Genomic DNA, 15,348 nt, shown 5'->3' with positions numbered 1-15,348 from the left:
AAATACAATGAAGTGAGAGGGAGAACCCAGGAGCATGAGGACTTCTCTCAACCCCTGTCCAAGGTTGTACCACTTTCCCTTGGCTATACCGCTGATTCCCCCGTTTTAATTGTTAATTGTTTTAACACCATCCTGTATATTTCTTTGATAATCCTCATCACAATATTATTTCATGTCATATGTGCTTATTGTCTCTCTCTTCTCTTCAGAATGTGAGCTGCATATAGAGACCTTATCTCACTCACTGTCCCTTATATGCCCAACGTCTCACCCAACGACATGTAGTAGTTTCATTGTCTCAATAAATGAAAAAGAGGGCAAGCCTTTGAGTAAAAAGACTTTGATCCTGGCTGAGCTTAGCATCCACCTTGCCCTAGACCTCTGAGCTTGTAACTCTGCCTATGTGTCATATTTCCCCACCTGTAAAATTAATACCCATTAAATCTCATATAGGACAAGGAATAAAACATTCTGCATAAAACTATTGAGTGCTATTTTAGTTTGGATTTCTCAGAAGCTGTCTCTGAAACAAGGTGCAAATAAACTAATTTACTTGGCAATTAAGGGTACACTGGTAGGAAAGTGGGGAAAAAGAAGGGAGCCAGTAAAAGATGAACCCTTGAGCCAGCCACCAGTGTGGGCAATGGAGCTTAATCTGATTGAGTGAACTGGGAGACAGTGTGGCACACGTGCCTGGGATTGACCTCACTAAAGGGAGTGGTAGCTAGGGTATGCATACACTGAGGGCTCTTCTGGTTGGGGGGGATGGGTGGTGGCACTCATTTCCTATCACTTCAGGTCGTCACAATGGTAGCAAATCATGTGCTAAGAGAAAGCCCTTAGAGAAATGCAGGAGCTGTTGGTGGACATTGGGCTGGTGTGCACTGTGGTAAGGGCAAGAGGATAAGGAACAGGGTAGTGGGGGTGGGCTCCAGAAGCATCTGCTCCAAGGGTCTACCAGGTGCCAGCAGTAGCTCCATGTCTAGCATAGTAACCTACATTTAGCACATACTCAGTTTTGTCCATAAACCCTCTGAAACAGTATACAAGTTATAGATAATTACATGTGGTTTTTGTTTGTTTTGTTTGAGAGGGAGTCTTACTCTGTTGTCCAGACTGGAGTGCAGTGGCATGATTTCAGTTCACTGTAACCTCCACCTCCCAGGTTCAAGCGATTCTCCTGCCTCAGCCTCCCAAGTAGCTGGGATTATAGGCGCCCGCCACCACGCCTGGCTAATTTTTGTATTTTTAGTAGAGACGGGGTTTCTCCACGTTGGCCAGGCTGGTCTCGAACTCCTGACCTCAGGTGATCTGCACGGCTCGGCCTCCCAAAGTGCTGGGATTACAGGCTTGAGCCACTGTGCCTGGCCTACAAGTGTTTTCTAATCTGCTAAACCTTAAACAGATTTTCGAAAGGATCTATGACCCCAGAGACTTAAGAGCCATTGGTATATGACTGTCTGAATCCTTTAAGTCATCCATTCCAAAATCTAAACAATGAGTATACATTGAGTAACAATGAGTATACATTTTAGTATACAGAGGAAGTGTGAAGGGTGTACCCACCAATAACCTTACAACAATCTCAAGGGAGAGCTTAAGTGTCCCCACACATGAGAGTAGAGATTTGAGCCAAGTGTACCCAGCTCTCCGGGAGAAGAGATGCTACCTTAGCACATATCTTCTATAAATGTAGGATGAAGATCATAGTCTCTACCTTATAAGGCTGCTGGAAGAATTAAATAGCATAATGGACAGAATATATTTAAGCACCTAGCACAGTCCTGGCACCCCAGCTTCCAGAGGATGAGGCAGAGGGCACATCTGTATTCTTCATTTGGATGCCTAGAATGATTGGACACATAAATACATGTTGGGCTGAAATTTAAGAAGAGGAGAAATGAGTGACAGGATGAGTGGGCATCTGGACCACAGTGATTGTTGGCCTCCTGGCTATTTCCGCAGCGGCCATTTAAAGCCAATGACACAGGGGGAGTGTATCTATTGCATTTAGCAGACCGGTGTTGTTGGGATTGCGCTCTGGGAGTGCTTACACAACCTTCAATAATGGAGACAGCTGGAAGAGCAGAAATAAGGAGATGCTTCAGATGAACTGCCAAATATTTTTTGACGAAGGAGGTGGGTCCCAAAAGAGATTGGTCTCCTGATATTTGCCTACAGGATGGGATGCCAAGTCAATGCACTCAGATAAATAGATTCAATCTTAGGTATATTATTTGTTTAAAAGTGGTTTGCCTGGCATATTTTAGCACTGTCACATATTGGGCAAAGAGCCAGCTAGAGAAGGTAAATGAAATCATAGCCTCATAGATCTCTAGACTAGAAGTATTTTCAAATAATTGCTTAGAAACATGGTTATAGCCTGGAAAAGAATCAGGGTTTTAGTTACCAAAAGGCTTGGGTACAAACTCTGGCCTTCTACATGTTAGATGTGAAGCATTAGACAAAACTGTTCAAAGTCTCAGTGTCTATTTTATTAATTTTTAAAGATAGGGTTTTGTTCCGTCATCCAGGCTAGAGTACAGTGGTACTATCGTGGCTCACTGAAGCCTAGACTTTCCAGGCTCAAGCATTCCTCCCACCATAGCCTCCCAAGTAGCTGGGATTACAGGTGCATGCCACAATGCCTGGCTGATTTTTTGTATTTTTTTGCTAGAGAGGGGGTCTTGCTATGTTGCCTAGGCTGGTCTTGAAATCCTGGACTCAACAGATTCACCCACCTAGGCTTCCTAAAGTGCTGGAATTACAGGCATGAGCCACTATACCTCGCCAAGTCTCAGTGCCTTAACTGGAAACCAAATCCATTTTGGAAGGTTAGCAACACAAGTGCATGTGTGCACTCCCAGAGCAAACTGGAAGCTGTTATGGTTACCTAGTCTAGCCTTTACATTGAGATTTTATAGATAAATCAAGTGAGAAGATCAAGAGTTAAGCTAATTATCTAACTCACACTTATAAGTAAGCAAAATAAGAACCGGGTTCAGCAAACTATTGCTCACAGCCCAAATCCCACCTGCCTGCTTGTTTTTGTACCTGAAGTTTTGTTGGATCACAGCCACACCCATTCATTTCTGTAGTGTCTATGGCTACTTTTGTGCTATAGCAAGAGTTGAATAGCTGTGATAGAGACCACATAGGCCACAAGCCCAAAATATTTACTATCTAACCCTTTATAAAAAATATTTGTCTTGGGAGGCCGAGGCGGGTAGATCACCTGAGGTCAGGAGTTTGAGACGAGCCTGGCCAACATGGCGAAACCCTGTCTCTACTAAAAATAGAAAAATTAGCTTGGCATGGTGGTGGGTGCCTGTAGTCTCAGCTACTCGGGAGGCTGAGGCAAGAGAATCTCTTGAACCCAGGAGGTGAAGGTTGCAGTGAGCCGAGATCGCACCACTACACTCCAGTCTGGGAGAAAGAGTGGGATTCCATCTCAAAAAAAAAAAAAAAAAAAAAAAAAATTGTCAACCTCTGAAATATGGGATAAGTGAAATTTACATCATGAGCTATGCTCTTATACCAATCTTGAATGCTTGCATCTTCTGAAGCTAAGAACTTTTAAAAAGATATATGGTGAGAAATATTAGCAGAATCAGTCCTGAGGGCACCCAGATGCCCATCTCTTTCTCCCCATGTTCTTCTTTCTCCTTCTTTCATGTCTATCCCCTCATCATGTCCTCCAGTCCTCTCCTGTCCATCAGTGTATACAACAGGCTCAGCTGCTCACATCACTGTATACAATGCCCGGTGAGCACAGTGTGGTATGAACGACCCCAGCCTGTCTTCTGGGAATATCAACTTTGTCAAAAATAATGTAAAATCTTACCATTTTTACTGAAACAAATGAGGAGTTTTTAAGATGAAGCTTGAGACTTTCAAGAAATTTCCAGACTGCTTCTGGTCACCCTAACATCCTCTCTTGGAAGAACACATTCTGCTTTGGGATTTTTAGAAGAAAATTTGGCAAATATTACTTTGACTGGAGCCTGACATGTCAGATAGACCTGCATTTGAATCCCTGCTCCACAGCTAACTGGCTGTGTGACTTAACTGCTCCAAGATATTCGCTGCTTCCCATCCTCAACAATGAGAGGTAAAGGTATTTCCCTAGGAAGGCTGGACGCGGTGGCTCGAGACTGTAATCCCAGCACTTTGGGAGGCCAAGGCGGATGGATCACGAGGTCAGGAGATCAAGACCGTCCTGGCTAACACAGTGAAACCCCGTCTCTACTAAAAGTACAAAAAATTAGCCCGGGGTGATGGCGGGTGCCTGTAGTCCCAGCTACTCGGGAGGCTGGGGCAGGAGAAAGGTGTGAACCCTGGAGGCAGAGCTTGCAGTGAGCAGAGATCTCACCACTGCACTCTAGCCTAGGCGACAGAGCAAGACTCCGTCTCAAAAAAAAAAAAAAAAAAAGATGTTTCTCTAGGAAGGTTGGGGTAAGGATGAAAAAGACAACTGGGTATCAGAGGTTTTCAAACTTGACTGCAAATGAAAATTAGCTGAGGAACTTTATGGATACCCAAGCCACACCCTCAGACCAATTAAAACAGAATGGATGGGGTTGGAGGGGAGTGGGGACTGCAACTGGCATCTTTAAAGGTGCTCCAGGTGATTCTGTTGTAAAGCAGGGGCTGAGAAAGGACTGATGGGTATAGAAGTGCTAGCGTGGTGCTGACTCATAATTGATCATGGATAAATGGTAGCTTAAAGTGGGGGTGGGCACATGGCACTCACCCAGGACTGACTACTCTGCTGCAAGTTCCAACTTACCCCAGTGTGACAAATGGCCTAAGGTTAGAGTGCCACCCCACCCATATAATATATTTGCATGGCAGAGTCTAATGGTGCCATTAAATCACATCATGGAGACAGCTGCTGGCACCACTTGATGCTAGCACCAGATCAAAGCTGGTTGCTGCTGCTGGGGCAACTGGGCTTTAGCACTAATGCCATCAATGCACAGGAACCTGTGTCCTTAAAGGGCCTGATGAAGACACTGTCTGCCCCTTGAGGTCCCCAGCAACATATGGGATGACCTAGAAAGACCTTAGAGCTGGCCAAACTCCCCCTTCCTCCACCTGCCTGCCATGGACACAAAACAAAGTGTGTGTGTCTGTGTGTATGTCTGTAAATCAAAAGACTCCTAACCTTCGAGTCACAAGGTCTGGCTTCTCTTCATTCCTGTCTTAGCCTGGGTTTCCAAATAAAGAGCTTGGGTCAGGGCATGTCAAGGTAGTTTATTTGCGAGGTGGTTCTAAGGAACAAGAGTGAAGCACTGCTGAGTGACAGGAAAAAGAAACATGAATGTAGCAATATGCTGTGTGTTGGGCCATTCCTGGGAGTAACTGTGGCTCAGTGTCCCCGCTCTTTTGAGACATGTCTCAGAACCATCACCCTTGGGGGAATGAAGAGCAGATGCATTTATCCAACAGATCCTGTCCCCCTTTGGTTAGGGTGGCTCCGCCAGCATTAACCTCTCAGTTCGTCCTTTAAAGCTGAGCAACGTTCGGCAGTCAGCCAGAGAAGCCCCATGGCAGGAAGAATTACTTGCACAAATACTGTGGAGATTGGCATGGAAATGTTTGCACAGACTGTGGGGCTAGGAGGCTAGGCACTTGTGTAAAGAGATTCTCAATGTGCAGCATGACCACTCACTCCCAGCCACAGGAGAGGTTCCGGGCCCCATGCCAAGTATTTCACATCCATGATCTCTTTCAGTCTTTCTCAAAACCCAAGCAATTGACATCTTTCTTTTCATTTTACAGATGAGGAATCTGGAGCTCAGAGACATCTGTTAACTTAAAGTGGCTGAAGGGGGACTCCAATCAGGGCAGCTCACCTTACAGTCCTCTGCTGTCCACCACTGAGCTGGGAAGTGAAGACTCGGGACATAGCGTTCATCTGGCTGATTCTTGGAGTCCTAGTCTGTAAGACTGTGTCAACAGCCTCTGCCTCCTCTGCAGGATGACCAGATGAAAAATCGATGAAAATTCATTCATACACAGGGGTTTAATGTTTTTTTATTTTCAGGAGGCAAAAACAAACAACCACCACCACCCAACCCAATGAGAGCCTGGTCCCAGGGATCAGAGGATGGGAATAATAGGGTTCAAAGCCACATTCATGACTTGGGTGATTCTGCTTGAACAGACAAGGTGCCCCAGGCATCCTGGAGATGAAGTAGGATTCTTCTTGAATTTGGGGGACAGCTGTTCTCTGGAGTTCAAAAAAAAAACATTCAAGTTTCACTGGGGGCAGAAGGACAGTTGCTGGGTGTGCCTCTAGTTGTTCTAGAGAAATGAAAGCTTAGAACTACAGTTCCTCTCACAAGAGGTGAAACAGCTTTGCAATTGAAAGAGAGCAATCAGCCGGGAGCAATTATGTTTTCATTATTATTCCCAAGCTTCTCTGTCACAAATCACATTTTCCATCCTGGGGCACGTTGGTGCAGAGCTGCCGACTGCAGTTCCCATCATTCCACCAGCTGACTGCTCCAGCCTGGCCCTGGAAGCAGCAAGCCGGTGGCTCATTAACTGCAATACCTGTGCACAGATTGCAAACCCGGCAGAGCAGATGCTGCATATTTCAGGAAATTCTCCCCCCATCTGAAAATGACTACGAAGTACTTTTTACTATCAAATCCCTGTTGGGATTTTTCTAGAAAGAAAGATCGTGAAGCCCTTGTAGATTTTCCTGTCGACTTGCATTACAGAGCAGCTGAGAGTGCTAAGTCTGGACATTGCCTTGACTTGCAGGCACAAACACAAACACACCCAGGCGCCCCTGGCTTTAAAACTGGGGATTTAAAGTGCTAGACTTGAGAGCGCAGAAGTGCGGCAATGCTCATGCCGCCATCATGTGGCTAGAGGTGGAACTGCACCAGGAACAGACTCCCAAAGTCCGTAGGGACCAATTCGGCCAGCCTGCCTGCATCCATCCCATCCTTCCTATTTTCCTCCCTCCCTTCCTTTGAAACAGCTGCTGAAGAAGTCTAGTGAATTAAAAAAAAAAAAAAAGGTGGAAGAGAAATAATTGAGTTAGGTACCACTGTTTGCATACCCCGTTCCTGGGGCTTTATAAAACCCCTGCGTGGTAGCACAAATAGTGGTCAAATGAATTTGAGTGGGAATTCAACGCACTCTTGCTTTCTCTTGGTTAATATAGGTTAGCTGAATTCAATGTCAAAATTGAGCAGCTCATATTTAAAAAGAGATGATTCCCACAGAACTTTGTGGACTTTACGTATAGAGGACAAAGAACAAATTAAACTTTTGCTTATTGCTTTGAATAAAAATTAGTGTTTTACAAAAAGAGAGGGAGGGAGACTTAAAACTATGCCCCCAGTCGTCGTTCTGTTAGGTTGCCTATCTTTTAGTTCTTAATTTGTAGAAACTCCTTGCATCCTGGGGATAATATCGTCTTGTGCATCATATGAGTTGCAAATACTTTCTAATAATTATTTGGCTTATTTCTTTATGGGATCTCTTTCCCATTTTAAAAATTAATTTAATGTACCTGAAGCTGCTAATATTTTTTCTTTTATAGCTTCTGTGTTTTCTATCTTGCTTAGAAACACTGCCTCCACCTCAAAGTATAAAAATAGTCTTTAATACTATTTTTAATAATGATGTTATGTTTAGTTCATGTAGGTTTTTTTTGTACTCCATTTAAGCTAGCTTCATTTTCATCCAAATGTGGAATCAATTGTCTCTATACCATTAAGAAAATAGTAATCTGTCCTTTCCCCACTGAAGTGGCACATTTATTATTGAGTAAGCGCCTATATGCAGCTGGATCCCGTCTGTTCTGCCAACATACCGTATTCATACTTCACTACCATACTGTTTTAATCTGGTAGGATAAGCCCCTACCCTCTTCCTATTTTTCTTTTATAAAATATTCTTAGCCAGTCTTGAACATTGGCTCCTCCATCATATGAGTATGCATGATCTGATTTCTTATAACAACCTTGCGTTATTTTTGTTAATAAAAGGTCTTCAGTTCTATATCTTTTTTTTTTTTTTTTTTTGAGACGGAGTCTCTCTCTGTGCCCAGGCTGGAGTGCAGTGGCGCAGTCTCGGCTCACTGCAAGCTCCACCTCCTGGGTTCACGCCATTCTCCTGCCTCAGCTTCCCGAGTAGCTGGGACTTCAAGCGCCTGCCACCACGCCCGGATGTTTTTGTATTTTTAGTAGAGACGGGGTTTCACCGTGGTCTCCATCTCCTGACCTCATGATCCGCCTGCCTTGGCCTCCCAAAGTGCTGGGATTACAGGCGTGAGCCACCGCACCCGGCCCAGTTCTGTATCTTCTGCAGAGCTTACATTGTTTCTCTGGAGACCTGGTGAAGGAGAGCCACCTCACATCCCTGCTCCTGCTGTGGGAAAGGCTAAGTGCTCTCTTTCAACCTGCTAGAGGGACTCTGATTGGCCCATACAGACAATCTTAGAGAGTTGAAACACGGCTGCCAGACGTCCACCCCTATTAGTGAGCAGTTAAGTGGGGTTGGTTGTGAGATGAGCAGAGATCCCAAAAGGTGTTTCCTATGTTCCTTAATCTGAAATTTATTCAAAAATCATGAGTTGATGGCTCTTTATATACTAAGGCTTCGGACCAGGGAATCAAAGGTAAATCAGATTTGCATTCAGAGAGCTATGAACTAGAAGTGCTATGCATATAGTGAAAACAAAATTAGCACCCTTCCAGGCAAAGAAAGTAGTCTGGAAATGTACACAGTATTGTAGCAGCCTCCAGAGGGGGCAGTGAAGCCAGGTGAGGCAAGGATGTCATCAAGGAGTGGGGGCAGTGTGAGGCCAGGTAGCAAACCATCCCTTCCTCCACAGGGGAATCAGGCTCATCTCAGTGGTAGAAAGGAGTGTGATTATGCTGTTGTGTGTATACGTGTTTGTATGTCTGCATACATGTTTGTATGTGTGTATGTGCACGTGTGTGCGAGTTGACCTGATTCTCCTGAGCAGGAAATCTAGCCAAAGAGTTCAGAAGCTGCAGACTTAGGTTGCAGGGAGGGGTTGAAGGGCTCAGGAAGGAAGCGGCTCAGATATATCTTGTTCTTCTTCCCTGACCTCAAGCTATGAAACAGGCAAACACTTCAGGCAAGCTTTCCAAAAATACAAAGTTCTCACTGTCCCAGGAAACGAGAGCTTAGACCCTGAATAAAGACTCCACTTCATATGGTACTACCTTCTCCCACCTCTCTCCTGACACACAAATGCTGTTTGTTTCAAAGTTTATCTCAATTGGAGGCTTTAAGGAAGGGCCCCTGGACATGGCCTTAGATCCTGTGTTATGCTTCAGCTGTTTTTTAATGTTTGTCTGTTCACACAGATGAAGTCATGAAGATCACAATCTAAGGCAAAATGATATTTTCTGCAGTCATTATTGTTCTTGGAAACAGAAGAACCGAGTGTGAGAGAATGTGAGGGCTGGAAGGGACCAAGGCAGCCTCCAGTGCCCCACTGGGCTTAATCCCCAAGGGAAATGAGGCCAAGAGCAGTGACATGACTGGCCCAGTTCCCGCAGCTAGTTCCTTCTGCACAGATGTATCTAAAGAACACTTCTCTAGGGGTGCTTCACCGTCACATCATTGTGCAATTAAATGGGGGGCCTCCTTTTAATAGAATACATTATTTCTCTTCTTCCAAATTAAGGGTCAAGGTTATGTACAATTTGTGTGTGAAAGTATGCAATATAAAATTCCATTTAGGAGAGTGGAATGCTTCCAAAGGACAAACTATAAATGAGATGGGCTCTTCCACCCCCAGGTCCCACCAAAAAAGGCTTCAAACAAGGGAAGGCTAATTAGATAGGGAACTTCTCCACGAAGACTGATTTTCCCTAAATACCGCAGTCCACCTGCTTACTCCTCTCCTAGAGGGCCTTCGAGGTCATCTAACTGCAAAGTTTGGGACAAAGATGGACATTCTATAGTGCTCCCCTTTGTTCCCCTTTATAGGATGTAATGGCTTGCAGAGAGCACCTGTATTCCCTACCAAGGAGGTAAAGGTCCTATCTCAAGGAGAAAGATATTTATGGTGGTTTTGTCTTGTTTTGATTTTTCCAGCCCTTTCAGTGACTGGGCAGAAAAGCCAGACTAATTCTGGGGACTCTTGGAAAGCCCACTGTAGTCTTTATCTCCAGTGTTTGCTTTGTCAGTAATAAAGCTGGCATTCTGTCCTCCAACTATCAGCCCCCTTGCATCTCTTGGTTGATTCAGAGCTCTGGAAGGGAAAGAGGTGAAGGGGTGTGTCGTGTTCACTCTTGAACCCTTTTCATCGTAGAACACCAGTATGCATCAGCAGTAGCTAATTTAAAGGCTGAGTCGCTTCCGCACTGCTTCTGCATATGTTGCCAAGTTGATCTAACAATTTTATGTGAAATGTAAAGTTTTTTCTTTATCATAGTTATGTTTCACAACTCAATACTTTTTTCCTATACTTTGGCTTTTGGACAGAAGCAGGGCCGAATATATGACTGAAGTGAACTCCACTTGACCTTCAAAACCAACCCGTCCGAAGAGAATATTCCAAGAATCAAGCAAAATATGGGAGGTCAAGGACAATTCATCTGCGTTTCCCCCTTCTCTTGGATTGCCTCTTCTTTCCTCAAGTCTCATAGAATCTGAGAGCTGGAAGGTTCTCAAAGGTCATCTCATGCACAATGCTTTGTGAAATTTGAAGTCCAGCTACAATATGCCCAGTAAGCATTTGTCTAGACTCAAGAGTCCCCATTGCTGGAAAATTGAAATTTAATAGTACCAAAGGTAGCCCAATCCATTTTGGAACAAATCTACTTGTGAGAACGTGTTATTTTATTGTTGTTTGTTTTACAGCATGCCGTAGGTGGCCTCTTTGAATTCCATCTAAATACAACTTTTTGTGGGGCAGTACTGCAAATCATCTATTCTAAGATGCATATGTGTTTACATTGTATCTGTGAACACTCATAACAACTGAAGACAATTCTGATTGTGCTTGGCTGGGCAGCAGACGTGACGTTGTTGCTTATGCAGGTGTGAGATGGGCTGTTTCAGGTAGTGTGATAATTCTCTCAATATTTCAGTCAAATTATTCAAGTGTCTTTGGAATAAGGAAGATAAGCCTTCTATGTCTTAAAAATTTTTTTTTATGGAGATTTTTTGAAAATCATGAAAGCACCAGATTCAAAATGTTCAGAAGGCATCTTGAAAAAAAATCTTGGGAAATAATAGTAGAGGACTCTAAACAAAATTGTATTGCAGTATTCTTGTTAAGGGTAAAATCGACGGGGCAATAGAGCAAAACTGCTCAACTAATATACCTAATTCATAGAATGTAACAGCTATTTAGGAAACGAAATATTTGTTGTTGACTTATGATGTGCCACTAAACTCTGCTAAGCCCTTTCCATATTTCATTCTACTTAATCCACACCAAGACCTAATGAGGTGGTTAGCACAGGGCCAGTATCCCTTATCCAAAACTTTTGAGGCCAAATTTTGAAATTCATAACTATTTTTATTATTTAAGAAAGAAAATATAGTACATGTGTTATATCTTGTTTAACCCCACCAGCAGGGTCTGGGATAGTATGCTGTAATCAAACACATTAATATTTTGCAACAAAATACATGCATATTCACAAAGAATAGGATAAAGAAAGATCATAAGTCTCCAGTCTCCAATCTCATGCCAGTTCAGGTCAAAGATGAGTTTGCAATGGGCTTATGAAAATGTTTTCTCTTCTCAGGTATCTGGGGATTTTAGATATGCAAATTAGTGGTTTGGAATTTGTATTAGTATCTCCATTTTGCTAATAAACAAAGTGAGGCTTTGTAAGTAGTTCCCCCTGATGCACACAGCTCAGAGTATGGAGTTGGGTCTGGGACAATCAAGGTCTTAACGACGATGCTTGGCTGCCTCAGTGAAGCACACATCTGCCAGGTGGTTGGGGGTCACTGCCATGGGCCCTGAGTCTTTTCTTTAGACTGATCACCTGCCCATAACTATCTCTAGCTTTCTTGACACAATGGCTCTCCTTTGAACACCCAGTGGTTTCTCCTCACTTCTTATACCACTATAAGTATGAAGTCTCCATGAGGGGAGACTTAACTAACAGCTAATAGAAAAACAGAAAGAACAGAAAGGTATGTGGACTTCCACACTCCAACAGCATCTACCACTTGCTCAATGAAGTTTTTAAAAAATAACATTTTCTAAGCAGATGATGTGGCTCTTTTATAGTGCCCATCATTTTAGAGAGAAAAAGATCAAAGATAGAGCCACCGTAGGTCCCAAATCCAAGATTTGGGAAACCTCCATTCCAGTTCTATTGAAATTGCAGTTTTTTTCATATAAATTTCCCTGGAGAAAAAATATCATAGGAGTTTTAATAATAATAAACTACAGGCTCTGTAGCCAGCTTATCTGGTTTGAATCGCATTCTGACGCTTCCTAGCTGTGTAACCTTAAGCAAATTACTTAACCTGTCTGTGCCTCTGTTTTTCTAACAAATGGGGACAATGATGTGACCTGCCTTTGCCAGTTGATATAAGAATTAAATGATTTCACACATGTAAGCTACCATACCAGTTCCTGACCACAGTAAGAACACAGGGAATATGAACTTTTATCATTATTGTCACAGATACTTGCAACCTATGAACCATGCCCTCTCAAAAAGGAAAAGTAGCAGGAAAAAAATTGGGAGTCAGATCTGTGAATCTCTGAAACTCAGGAACTTAAGCATTAGGCTGTTGTGCTTCTCAGCCCAGGAGTCACGATGCCTGGAAACCAATCAACTTCTGAAATTCTAGAGCCTTTCCCAAAACCACTTCAAGCAGCCAAACCACTTCGTGTCCTGACACAGAATTAGTGACTTGGTGCAATATAAAACAAACACACATGGCCTTCTCCACGGAGTCTTTTTGGTAAATAATAATGGATTATATGTGTTCCAACACTATCATTATTAGGCATTACTATGGGCAAGAATTTTGTAGTGCTCTCTAGAGAAACAAGGGTGGCTTAGATGATCTTTTTCTTCAAAGATATCACATCCTAGTAGAACAATATGTAAACACATGCATTAGAATGTCGGATAAGGTATATGTGGAGATACACACTATATATGTAGATCGGTAGTATAATATACATACTGCATGTTTATATATAAACGTCTCTCTGTAGATAAACACATGCAGTGTGTGTGTATGTGTGTGTATGTATATATATATAAACTACATATAATATGGAAGTATTAATATAGAAGAGAGAAATTGCCCTGGAACTGTGGTCAACAAACTATGGTCTATAGGAAACCCTGCTTGCTGCCTTGCTATGGCTCGTGAGCTGAAAATAATTTTTACATGATTGGCTGGTTTCATTTTAAATGAATATATATGTATCTACATAACATCTTTCATTTGTCTCTTCACTGGCAAAGACTAAAATATGTACTGTTTGGCTCCTTAAGCAAAACTTTGCTGATCCCTGCTCCAGAAGGCTATGAGGGGGTATCACGTGGTTTAGCACAAAGTGAATACGTTGTGGAGTCAGGCAGGACTGCATTTGAATCCTAACTAATCTGCTTGCTAGTTGTAGGGCTTTAGGCAACACCAACCTTAGATCTTCCTTCATGGAAAAGGAATAATGTTATCTACAATGTAAGATTAATATCAGCACCAGATGATGTTTAATGCACCTGACGCTTTGTCTGTGCTTAATACATGTTTCCTATACCTGTGCCTGAGTTTGTTCATAGAAGTTGATTTCTATTTATTTTCTTCTTGACTCCTAGATCTTTAAAAGGGCTACGTCTTGCTCATTTCCATATTCATAGTGTCTACTAAGCGAATGATTAATAAGGAATGAATGACTTGCGTGATCTGCAGAGTCTCTAATGGGATACAAATTCACCTTATTGTGTTCCTTAAAACAGCCCCTAAAGCATGCTGAGAACATACCCCACACTGAGCACATCCCACCCATCCTTCCCCTACACCCAAGCACACCCTCTTCAGGCCATGCTTGGAAATGTTTCTTGAAGGGCTGAAAAAAAAGAGGCCAATCTACAGGCCTAAAGCAAACAAAGGTGATTTCTTTTTTAATTGCCTCACCCAGGTGAGAGTGGGAAGTTGAAATAAAACCAGCACGTTTCATCAATACACATTGCCCTAATGCACAGGCAAGCCCTGGGGGTGAAATGGTTTTGGTAGCTCTAGGGTAAATAAGTTCTGGTTCTTTCTATAGTCTGAGAGATTTTAAGACAATTCCAGCGGAGCAACCTTTTAAATGGGTGTTCACATATCACCACCTTCAGAAAGCCTTTCTTAGCCACTCAGGTCTCACTGATTGTTCTCTCCGCTGAACTCCTAAAGTGGCAGTGGAGCCTAGCGGTTGGGTTCGGGAGACGGAATCAAACCCAGGTTGAAATCCCTCCTCTCCATATACAGCTTTGAGACCTTTTGCAACATACCAAGCCTCTTTAAGTCCGTATTTTCTTGTTTAGAAATGTAAATATCAGGCCAGTCACGGTGGCTCATGCCTGTAATCCCAACACTTTGGGAGGCCAAGGCAGGCAGATCGTGGAGTCAGGAGATAGAGGCCATCTTGGCTAACACGTGAAATGCTGTCTCTACTAAAAATACAAAAAATTAGCTGGGTGTGGTGGCTCATGCCTGTAGTCCCAGCTACTTGGGAGGCTGAGGCAGGAGAATCACTTGAACCTGGAAGGCAGAGGTTGCACTGAGCCAAGATCGCACCACTGTACTCCAGCCTGGGTGACAGAGCGAGACTTCATCTCAAAAAAAAAAAAAAAAAAAAAAAGTAAATATAGATAGCACCTACCTCATCATAGAGTTGCTTTAAAAATTAAAAGATAATCTGTATGTAAAATACTCAGCTCATTGCTGACATAAAGCTCATTCCTACAAAACACTGAAGACTATTCATTATTGTTATTTATGGCATTGATAACCTATGTTGCATTTAATAATAGATGTTTCTTATGCTGTAGTTTAAATATTTAATACATGTTTGTTTTGTTCTTTTGATAGCAATTGCTACATATTGAATTTTCTGTTGTAATCTCAGAAGAATATGTTTTTCAACAAGATATACTTCTCCTTGGCAAAGTTGTGAAGTAGGTGAGAGCAAATGTATAGTATAAAGACAAGAATGTTTCTGAGCCGTCTTTTACCTTCCCTGGCCAGTTGCCTCTCAAGCTACCTCCTGCCCAAGTCTGAGTGGAATCTTCTCCCAGGGCTAATCAAGGTTGCAAATCAGCTGCATCCGTGGTAGGGAGATTATACTAGAATATGCAGTGGACCCAGTGT

The sequence above is a fragment of the Macaca mulatta genome, chromosome 8 (genome assembly GCF_049350105.2).
Source record: "Macaca mulatta isolate MMU2019108-1 chromosome 8, T2T-MMU8v2.0, whole genome shotgun sequence".
Taxonomy (NCBI): domain Eukaryota; kingdom Metazoa; phylum Chordata; class Mammalia; order Primates; family Cercopithecidae; genus Macaca; species Macaca mulatta.
This window is presented reverse-complemented; position numbering follows the sequence as displayed.